We start from the raw sequence: 12,468 nt of genomic DNA, 5'->3' as shown, positions 1-12,468 counted from the left end.
CTTCAGCGATTTCACCATTTGCTAAATGTTCCTAGTCAGTTATCACAGATAATGCTTGTTTTTAAATCCTATTTATGCAATTAGAAACTTTTAGGTTAATTAATTTTGTACATTAGAAGACAGGACTTTAATATAAATTTAAGGCAATGGGTTTAATATTGTTAATAGTAATAGTTATCACAAACCATAAACTTAATTTATATGCATGAAAATAGAGTCTCTGCTGTAAAAATATTGAAAATTAAAATAGCACAACTTTCAGCCTTAAAATGAAAACTTTCTGCATAGCGACACTCTCTAAGTAAGACATAGTTGGCCAATGACTTAATATAAATAAATGGCAATTCTTGATTCAGTCATATCATTCTTCTCTAATGCATGTACCATATCCAAAATAGGCATATGTTTCCAAAAATTGTACTATCATATATGATGAGAAAGGAAGTTATGATCAAGGGTAAATAGGAGTGGGAGAACAAAGAAGCCAGGAATTGGATTTAAAATTAATGTACACGCCCAGAAGGCCTCTACAATGGGCTACGCGTCCTTCCTTTCTTAACAAATTCGATGGTACAATTTTTTGAAAGATGTAAGGGAAATGCAGTTGGCTACCCTATGTTTATTGTCTATAAGAAGAAAATAACCAGCTAGTCATGTAATGCAAATTTCTTCCCAGCACCACGAAAAAGAGATATTTACTCATTAATGAGACACTGTGGCAACGGAAGGAAAACCAAGCTTCATGAGAGCATTCATCTGCTTTCCTAAGATTATTTTATTTATTGAGCTCCTCAATGTAGACAGATGGCATAACCCAAAAGGCAATTTGGTGGTAGCAGTTCTTTGGGAGAAAAAGCTCAGAATGTTGCAATCCAGGTAAACCGCTCTGATGATGTCTCTAATGATAACAGCTGTCAGTTAACTGATATTCACCAATTTTTGTTGCGATGGCAGAGAATATGGATCTCTCAAGAAAGTCCTAAGGACAGAAACAGCAAAAAGTCCTTAGGAATTACATGTGGAAGGTGATAGATTGAGCCAGCAGGTCCTGACTCCAGGTTCCCATAGGCAGCATGTGGCTCCATATGGACTTGAGGAAAACAGGGGAGAGGAAAGACGAAGACGCACACACGTTTGTAAAAACCCGGATGTAACTATCACAAATATAGCTGGAGAGGAGGAACTGAGATTTTAAAAACATGAGAAAAGAAAGGGAAAAAGAGCCTCTGTGCCCATTAATAATAACTACCACTGTGCCACCAAAGGTCAGAGAATGCAAATGGCTGTGATCATCTGCCCGCTGCCATTGACTGGCCTGTCAGCAGCAAATTCAGGTCTGATGCCAGGTTCCACTCCCACATTGCAGCTCCACATTTTTGGGTTATTTGACTCTCAGCTTGGACAACACCTGCTGTGGTTACTTACTGTGCCTTCACGTCACCCAGAGTGAGCTGATGTTACGGAACAGCCTCTGCCAGTTCTCACCTAAACTCTGGGTTTTGTTTTCTAGTTTTTGTTTCATTTTGTTTCAGTCATTGTACCTAAATCATGCCCAAACATTGTTCTCCTAGTAGGCAGATTATTTTTTCTTCTAGATGAAATTAAAGATACAGACTCGGCGCTTGCCAGTAAAAAAACAAGCTAGATTTGGTGGCCTTAATAGTATTTTTTTTTATATTTTAGGTTTCTCCAATGATTTAAACAAAAGTACATTTTAATACATTGAAATATTTGAAATATAGTCATAAAAATTATACATTAAGTAATTGAGAACTACACAATAAATCGGTAACATATAATATTATTTAAAGCACATATCATCAAGGGTCAGCTTCCTTAATGCAAAAAAAAAAATCATGCAAATCAATATGTGAGAAAAGAAACAGGCCAACAGGAAAAATAGACAAATATCATGAGCGACAGTTTATAGGAAAAATTATATATAAGATACATATATCTGAAAATATATTAGTTGAGTAATAGTCTGTCTTAAATCTTTTATTTCTACTTGAAACCTAAATATATACTTGGTAACCTATCTTTTGACATAATCCGTTTTTTATGTCTTCTTTATATATAACTCTACTCATCATATATTACCTTTTATTTACAATTTTGATTTCATCAAAGCATAGCAAAACTTAAAAACCTTCTAAGTGCAAAATCTCTCTAGATTTTTTCTGTTTTCCCTTAGTCTTTGCTTAACGACTTTGCTCAGATATAATTTTCACACCATAAAGTCCACTCATTCAAAATGTATCATCATCCAGCCTGAGCAATTATAAGACTCCTATCTCTAAAGAAATTTAAATGAAAAAATAAAATAAATAAAACATGGAACTCAGTGATTTTTTTAGTATGCTTATAGAGTTGTACACCCATCGACTGAATTTAATTTTAGAACATTTTTGTCACTCCAGAAAGAATCCTTATACCTATTGGCGGTCACTCCCCACACCCCTTCCTCCTGCTCCCCCAGTCCAAACAGCTGCTGCTTCCTGTCTGCGTAGATTTTCATTTCCCTATTCTGCACGTTTCAGTTAAAAGGAATCATGAATTATTTGGTCTTTTGTGATTGGCTTCTTTCACTTAGGATGAAATGTTTACAAAGTTCATCCACGTTGTGGCATGTATCAGTGTTTCATCCCCTTTGGTGGCTGAATAATCTTCCATTGCATGGATGTACCACATTTTGTTTATCTGTTCGTCAGTCAGTGGACATTTGAGCGACTTCCCCTTTTTGCCTATTGTAAGTAATGCGGCTGTAAACATTTGCGTGCAAGTGTTTATCTGGACATATGTCTTCACTCCTCTTGGGTATGTACTCGGGATTGACATTGCTGAGTCAAATGGTAACTCCATGTCTAACATTTTGAGGAACTGCCAGACCGTTTTTCACAGCAACTGCACCATCTTACAGTCCCACCAGCAATGTGTAGGTTCTAATTTCTCCACATCCTCTGTATCACCTGTTATTAGCTGACATTTTATTATAGCAATTTTAGTGCTTATGAAATGGTAACTTGTTTGAGTTGATACTCCCTTGTAAAAAAACAAGAGTCAAACTTACATTTAAAAAAAATATGTGCTTGGAGCATTTTTAACAAGGAAAAATAATGTATGTGGTATGCCCTCTTCAGCCCCAGACACGTGATGAAGCTTACAGCTCTGAACATGAAGGCTTTACTCTTCTTGATTACTGAGATGGATGGCAGTTTATCAACAATTATTCAGGTTTTTGCTCCTTTCTGTCAATTTAAATCACAGGCTCAGTGAAAAGAACCTTGGCAGAAGACAAGAGATCTTTGTGTCCCCAACCCTGTCCCTAAACTGTCTGTAAGACTTTCAGCCTCTGAAACTCATCAACAGTAGAAGATAGCTCGTCTCTGAAATTTCACAGTGGTGTTGTGAAGGTAAAGCAAACTAATGAATATGAACAAACTATGACAAACTTAAAGTTATTTACCTGTGTCTTACATGCGGTCGTTGTGTTTTACACACACACACACAAACACACATATATTATATATACAGGACTGAAAGAATAAAGAAAAGCCTTATTTTATGTAGGAAAATGGCAGAGACAACAGAGACAGCAGTATTTTTGGGCAAAAAGTTACAGAATAAGATGGAGCATACAGAAAAACAAGGTTACTCAATCAAAACAACAGCCATGGATTTTTTTTTTTTTTTGGGGACGGAGTTTCGCTTTTGTTACCCAGGCTGGAGTGCAATGGCGCGATCTCGGCTCACCGCAACCTCTGCCTCCTGGGTTCAGGCAATTCTCCTGCCTCAGCCTCCTGAGTAGCTGGGATTACAGGCACGTGCCACCATGCCCAGCTAATTTTTTGTATTTTTAGTAGAGACGGGGTTTCACCATGTTGACCAGGATGGTCTCGATCTCTTGACCTCGTGATCCACCCGCCTCGGCCTCCCAAAGTGCTGGGATTACAGGCTTGAGCCACCGCGCCTGGCCCATGGATATTTTTTGTTGACATATTAGGTTTGGGATTTATTCTTTAGATTTTAATGAAGATGGTTGTTTAATTGATATCCTTCTTGGCTGGAAATCATATTCTTGGCTTTCAGAATGTGAATAAAAGGGGCCCTAATTTTTTCCCCCTTTTTGTAATATAGTTGTCACCTAATAACTGCAGCTTGGGGTTTTAGCTACAGTGCAAGTGACATTTTAATAAATACAATTTGGTAATAATTAAATTATGTATAAAAATATATCACAAGTACCTCTTATTTAACTTTTACTTCTTTGCCAATATGTAAAGTGGTCAATAAGACTTCTATTCAAGAATAGTGTATTTTAGACTGTTTTGAGAGTCATTATTCTGTGGTTCAGTATGAGCTTGCTTTTTGCTAGAGTATGTACCTTTTCATCACTGTGACTTCATCAGGAGCAAGAATTTCATCCCTGCAACAAAGACCACTGTGAACATGGACTGCAGGGTGACAAAATCATCCTCACAATTTTTATGCTTTCTGAATTTATCTCGCAAATATCCACATTAACTGTACTAATATTCTTCCAGGCTGCAAAACTCATGCTGTTTTATTTCTGTCACTTGCCCTTTATTCTCTTTTTAATGGATCTACAGTTGTTCCGTCTGTAATGTTTTGCCTTAAACAGCAGTTTTTTCCCAAGTGTCTTCAAGAACCATTTGTATTAGCACCAACAGGTTGCGTGTTCAGAACACACATTCATAGGCCTGGAGCTAGACCTGCTGGATCAGGGTGTGGCCTGGAAATCTGCATCTTCATAAGCATCCAGGTACTTCACAAGTGCACTTATGTCTTATACATACTGCTATGGAAGGTGCTTTGCTCTAACTAATCAAACAAGTATGCAACAGAGTAAGCCTCATAGCATAATAAATGATACTGTGGGCCACAGCGGTAAGAACTGGCCCATTTAAATACTGTTATCAGGACAAGTATTAAATATGTAATTTTTATTAAATATGCCACTGGTTGCCAGATTAATTCTCATTGATGTAGCAATTTTCACATATATATATATATATATATATATATATTTATAATTTGAAAATGATAATGTATATTGAATGCTTACTATTAACCATTGTTCTTCATAAATTAATTCATCTATATTAGTATTTTACATTTACTCATTTATACAGCATGATGAGCCACAAGGTGCTATCATTATTGCCATTATCATCTTAGGTGGGGAAACTGAGGCATGGGGACCTCACAGCACTAACAAGTGTCAGAGCCATGATTCAGCAGTAAATATTCTAGTACCAAAGCTCTGGTCCTTAGCAATTATACCTATACTGTCTCTCTATTTGTTAAGAAAGTGTAGGTCATTAAATGTTTTTTTTTTTCTTTCTGAAACAGAGTCTTGCTCTGTCGCCAGGCTGGAGTACAGTGGTGGGATCTCGGCTCACTGAAACCTCTGCCTCCCAGGTTCAAGTGATTCTCCTGTCTCAGCCTCCTGAGTAGGAGTAGCTGGGACTATAGGCGTGTGCCACCATGCCCAGCTAATTTTTGTACTTTAGTAGAGATGGGGTTTCACCACGTTGGTCAGGATGGTCTCGATATCCTGACCTCGTGATCCTGAACAGACTTCCAAATACCTGTGTATTGAGTAACCAACTACAATTGAACTTTGGTTGTACTTTATCAGACTCTACAGCTAGATGGCTGTCTTTAGTCCATTTTCCACTGCTACAAAGGAATACGTGAAGCTGGGTAATTTACAGGATAAAAAGGTTTATTTGGCTCACAGTACCCAGGCTGTACAAGAAGCGTGGAGCCAGCACCTGCTTCTGGTGAGGCCTCAGGGTGTTTCCACTCATGGTGAAAGGTGGAGGGAAGCTGGTGTGTGGCATTCACATGGTTAGCGAGAACACAAGACAGAGAGGGGGAGGTGCCAGGCTCTTTATAACAATCGGCTCTCATGGGAATCCTGTGTCAGAACTCACTCACTGCCCCCCCACCAAGGAGGGCATTAATCTTTTCACCAGGGATCTGCCCTCACGACACAAACACGTCCCATTAAGCCCCACCTCCAACACTGAGGATCAGATTGCAACATGAGATTTGAAGGGGCCAAAGAAACCAAATGATAGCAATATCTGTGGCATTTAAACAATAAACTCATCCATTTAAAACTATATTGGAGGCCTACCTAATTTAAAATGAATGAAAATAGACAATAATCCTATCCTTAAAAAGCCTAAAATCTAGTTACAGAGATTAAAAAAAATTCTAAGTCTCAAAAATAAACATAATTTTGCAACTTTGGCAAATAATACAAGGTAGAATTACACAGAATTGTGAGAGCTTTTAAAAGGTGGGTTTATTCTAGAGAGGAAGGTCTGGAAGGTTTTCCTTGAGAACAGATGAATGGACGAACAGGCATTAACTTGGTAATGCAGGGACCAGTGACGGGGAGCACTGCCCTCAGAAATGAAAGACTGGTGTTGCAGAACAAATCCACTCTCCAGAACATCCAGAAAAGGTCAAAGGCACTGCAGGGCTGCCAAGGAAGTGAGGGCGTGTGTCCTTATGTCCAAAAGATGGAAGAACAGAGAGGCAGAGAAATATATTCACTCGTTTGCCCAGGGCAGCCGACGGGTTGTAGATCTGTATAGACTCAGGGCCTAAGAATGAGTAGAAGTCCTGAGAACACACTAGAGTTTGAATTGGAATCCCCAATGACTACAGACTAGAAAAAAAATAATGAGAGTTGGATTATTCCTCAGGACAAAAGCTCAGACTCCAAAGATATTAACCCTTGTCTAAATTAAGACTATTTGCCTTCTGCCTAACAGCTAGCTACAAGCAAAAGTGAATCCACTCTGGAGGAAGACAAAGCATCTAGAGCCTCAAATTATCTTCACAGATATTATTGAAAATATGTAGTATTGAGCAAAAATTACCAAGAAAGATCAAAATAATGGACCAAAGAACAACAGCTACGCACACACACACACACACTCACACACATACACACACACATGAATAACAGAAGAACAAGAAAGAAGTTATTAGATATGGACTTTAGCATGTTTGTAAAACTAAATCATAAAATGTAGAATTATTATTATTGATTTGTTTATTTTTGAGACTGTCACTCAGGCTGGAGTGTAGTGTCATGATCTCAGTTCACCACAACCTCTACCCCCAGGTTCAAGAGATTCTCCTCCCTCAGCCTCCCAAGTAGCTAGGATTACAGGCGTGGGCCACTACGCCCAGTTAATTTTTGTATTTTTAGTAGAGCCAGGATTTCACTGTGTTGGCCAGGCTAGTCTCGAACTCCTGACCTCAAGTGATCCGCCCACCTTGGCCTCCCAGAGTGCAGGGATTACAGTGTGAGCCACCATGCCCAGCCCAAAATGTAGAATTATACCATGAGCTGGAAACAAAAATTAAATGGGCATATGAGAATGAAAACAAAATAACATATGAAATTAAGAACTCAATGGATGGATTTAACAAATAATTAACACTGTTGAAGAAGAGAAGATAAGGGAGCAAGCAAAAAAATTCAGTGTGTGGGTACAAGTAGAAAAGTGTAGGAAACAGTGTAACATGCATCATAGATGCTGGAAACCTCCAGTACAGGTGTAATTGAAGTTGCAGAAGGAGAAGAGGGAGAGAATAGAAAGGAAACTGTATTACAAATGAGAACATTTCAAAAGTAACAGAAAAACAGATTTAATCAGTGCTGTGAACTTCAGACAGATTACAACAGACAAAATATATCTAAGGATATCATAATAAAATTTCAGAAAACTGAAGACAAGAGGAAGTCTAAAAAACAGGCAGAGACAAAATATGGGTTATCTTTAAGGGGAAATAATACTAATAACTGCATAAATGTGGAAGTCAGAAGATAGAGACATGACATTGTCAAGTGTAGAATGAAAATAAGTGCCAACCTAGAACTCCACATGCTCTAACATTCTCCTTCAAAACAAACAAAAAATATAAGGATTTTTTAAAAAACAAAAACCTAGGAAATTTGTCACACTTCCAGTAAAGGAATGACTGACAGAATTCTTTATTAAAAAAAAAAACATAATCACCAATGAAAATAGAGAACTTAAAAAGACAAGAATGTGGGGCCGGGTACGGTGGCTCATGCCTGTAGTCCCAGCACTTTGGGAGGCCAAGGCAGGCAGATCATGAGGTCAAGAGATCGAGACCATCCTGGCCAACATGGTGAAACCCCGTGTCTACCAAAAATACAAAAATTTTCTGGGCATGGTGGTGCATGCCTGTAATCCCAGCTATTTGGGAGGCTGAGGCAAGAGAATTGCTTGAACCTGGGAGGCAGAGGTTGCAGGGAGCCAAGATCGTGCCACTGCACTCCAGCCTGGTAACAGAGCAAGACTCCATCTCAAAAAAAAAAAAAAAATAGAGAGAGAGAAGACTGGAAAGGATAAATGTGTGACTATGTGCAAGGGAATATTGATTGTACAAAACAATGATTAGAAAAAATATACCTATATAAATCATGATAAATAATAGCACAAAAGACAGGATTTTGTTAAATAATATTCAATTACTCAAAGTTTCTTATTACCTGAAGAATTGTAGATATATTAATTAATGTAACTGTCAAACTGAATAATTTAAATTAATATGATTATCAATATAAGATTCTAATTAAGAATATATTTTGAATTTCTGGAATAAACACTGAAAGAATAATAATCGTTTAATAGGCTAATCTGAAGAAGAGTCATCAATAAAAATAATTAATCCAAAAGAGGAAAAACGGGACAAACATAAAATTAGTAAGTTTGATTGGCGTACCAATGTGTCAGTCATTACATTAATGAAAATGGATTGAACACTCAGATTGAAAGGCAAAATTGTCAGAGCAAATTAGCAAATAAAGAGAGGCAGCTCACAAAAAAAGCTGCCTAAAATATGAAACTAAAAAAGAAACTCTGAATAAAATGATAGTAAGTTAAATGCCTGCAAGCAGTAGGCAATATAAAATTGGTATATATGATTTTGCAAATGACACTGAAAGGCAAGAAATGACACATTTCTAAACATAAATGGTGTCATTGCATTAGGACTAAAGGATCTGTCTGACAGGAATTTATAATCTTAGACTGGTATGCACCTAATAAAATAGCTTCAAAATATATAGAGCAAAAATTGACAAAATTAAGAGGGAAAATAGACAAATCTACAATCCTAGATTTCACCATATCTTTCTGAGTAACAGAAAGAACATCACCCCCCAAAAAAATCAAGAAGAGTGTAGAAGATTTGACAATCACATGAGCTAATTTAATCTAGTTGAGAAATATAGAAATACTACATCTTCTATTTTAGAATATACATGGTATTCTATCCCATATGTGATTCTTAGCTCAAATTGACCATATGTTTGAAAAAAAAAGTCATACACACACAGTATCACTAAGTATAGTGATTGAAATTCTGATTATTTTAGATTAAGCTAAAAATTAATATTAATACTAAAAATATATCTCAAACATACTTAAATGTTTGTAAATTACTTCCAAACAACTCACTGGCCAAAAATAAAAATTACAAAGGAAATTAAAAGCATCAATTTTATAACCTAATATCTCAGTAATTTACCCAATATGACAGCAAATAACACACAATCATATATTGCTTAATGACAGAGATACTTTCTGAACCCAACATTCAGCGATGTTAGTCATCGTGTGAACATCATAGTGTGTATTTACATGAACCTAGAGGGTATAGTCCCTTACACACTTAACCTATATGGTATAGCTCCTGTACTGCAAATCTGAACAGCATGTTACTGGACTGAATACATAATTTTACTGTAGCTTTTCTATGTTTAGATATGCCATGGTAAGTATGTGTATATCTAAAATAGAAAAGATACAGTAAAATTATGGCATAAGAAAAAATGTTATATCTGCAGAGGGAATTTACCATGAATGGAGCTTCTAGGACTGGGAGTTGCTCTGAGTGAGTCTGGGAATGGGTGGTGGGTAAATGTGAAGGTCTAGGATGTTACTGTACACTGCAGTAAACTTGACAAGCATTTCACACTTGGGCTATACTAAATTTGTAAACACACACACACACACACACACAAAACACTTTTCTTTCTTCAATAAGTTAACTTTAGCCTACTGTAACTTTTTTACTTTGTAACATTTTTAATTTTTAAAAAATTGTTTGATTCTTTTGTAATTACACAGGTGAAGACACAAATATTACAATTGTACAGATATTTTCTTCTTTTTTTTTTGAGATGCAGTCTCGCTCTGTCACCCAGGCTGGAGTGCAGTGGTGCGATCTCGGCACTGCAACCTCTACCTCCTGGGTTCATGCAATTCCCTGCCTCAGCCTCCTGAGTAGCTGGGATTACAGGTGTGCACCACCACACTTGGCTAATTTTTGTATTTTTAGTAGAGATGGGGTTTCACCATGTTGGTAAGGATGGTCTCGAACTCCTGACCTCGTGATCTGCCCGCCTCAACCTCCCAAAGTTCTGGGATTACAGGCATGAGCCAACGTGCCCAGCCCATATTCTTATTCTATAAGCTTTTATCTGTTTTCAAATTTTCTTATTTCATTTTTTACTTTTTAAACTTTTTTGCTAAAACACAAACACAATTTTGTGTTTATGATTATCATCAAGCATTATGTACTGAGCATAATTGTATGTGCTGTCCTTTTAAACCAGTGGCAGTGCAGTAGGTTTGTTTATACCAGTATCACCAGAAACTGGTGAGAACTGCATTGTGCTATGGTGTTAGGACAATTATGATGTCACTGGGCAACAGAATTTTTCAGCTTCATTACAATCTTCTGGGACTACTGCTGTATATGTGGTCTGTCATAGGTTGACTGAAATGTTGTTATGTCGTGTATGATTTCATAAAGAAAGTAGGAAAAAATAGTGCATATGAGTGATCTTATTAATTAAATGGATAAAAAGTGCATGATACAACTCAAAAAGATAAAAGTCGTTTTTCAAGCAAATACTTAAATACATAAACACCGGGCAAGATTGATTTTTTAAAAATCAGGTAAGTATTACCCTATTCTGAATGAAAAAGAACATCATTTTAACGGATGCTAAAAAGCAGTAGTATTTGCAATACTTATTAACTGACAAAGAATTCATATCCTGGTTATATTATATCCTGGACATACTAAAAGCTTTTATACTAAATTAGGATATTAAAAATCTGGACACTACAATTGACAAATGGGCAAAAACATTTACAGGCACTTCACAAAATAAAATATCCAAATTACTAACAAACATATAAAAGCTTTCCTTTTTACTGTCATTAGGTTTTAAGGCAATGCAAGATATCCATGTACTCTCATCAGAAATGTTACTCAGAAGTAAAATACAACAAAATATAACTTGACAATATCAAATGTTAAGAAGAATGTGAAGCAACAGGTGACACATCCTACTGCTTCAGGAATAATTTTGGGTAGCCTCTGTTTATCAGTAAGGCTACACAAGGCTAAACACATGCTTTCTAATAAATCTATTAAATTTCTAGATATATAGCCTTCAGAAATTCTTACATATGTAAATCAAGTCTATTATGAGAATGGTCATAACATCATTATTTATGTTAGCGCCTAACCGAGCAAAAAACCAACCAAACAAACAAAAAAACAAATTGACTCAACAATAGCATGGATTGATTATATGTTCACACCCCTGAGTGCCGTGCAGTGATGAAAGCTGACTACAGCTACATACAACATCTTTCAGTCTCCCAAGTGAGCCTGAGTGAAAGAAGGCATTCACATTGTCTGATTCCATTTATATAGAGTTCAAAACTCTCCCAAACTAACTAGTGTTAGAGTCAGGATAGTGATTTTCTCAGGGAAGAAATGGGATTGTAACCAGAAGAATGCACCAAGAAAACTTGTGACACCACTTATGTTCTACGTCTTCATCTGGTTGTGATTACAGGAACATGTGCACTTTGAGATAAGTTATTAAGTTCTAGACTTATGACTGAGGCACTCCTCTCTAAATGTCATACTTCAACAAGATGTTTTGGTTTGTTTTTATATTCAAAGACAGAGAGAAGGAAGGGGAGAGTATTTAAGGTAAAGAAAATAGCATGAAAAAAATCCCTATGCAGGAATTAAGTGTATACAAAGATTGAATAAAGCCATGCGAGTGGAGTACAGAGGTGAAGAAATAAAAAGAAAGAGAGGAGGAAGGGAGAAGGGAAAAAGGGAAGGAGGAAGGGAGAAAGAAAAGACAATAGAAAAAGAAAAACATGAAACTGGAATAGTAAGTAATGGCAGCACCTCTCCAAGGTCCTGAAACTTGTATCCTTGCCTAACAGCAATGAACGCCAGGGAAGGGGTTTAGCTACGGAGAGAGTGGTGACGTGAGGAGAGCTGTACTTTGAATATTTCCAGGTAAATACACTGGAGAAGGGAAAGAAGGAGATGTGAGCAGAAGAGGAA

General features: G+C 36.8%; 1 protein-coding gene across 1 annotated transcript in view; it reads left to right on the top strand.

The window, feature by feature from the left end:
* DPP6 (dipeptidyl peptidase like 6) overlaps nucleotides 1–12,468 on the top strand; it is a 1,109,512-nt gene that overhangs the window by 97,685 nt on the left and 999,359 nt on the right. The window lies entirely within an intron of this gene.

This window comes from Sapajus apella, unplaced genomic scaffold (assembly GCF_009761245.1).
Source record: "Sapajus apella isolate SASKATOON/1434 unplaced genomic scaffold, GSC_monkey_1.0 scaffold56, whole genome shotgun sequence".
Classification (NCBI taxonomy): domain Eukaryota; kingdom Metazoa; phylum Chordata; class Mammalia; order Primates; family Cebidae; genus Sapajus; species Sapajus apella.
Note: the sequence above shows the minus strand (reverse complement) of the source record. Positions and strands in the feature narration are given on the sequence as shown.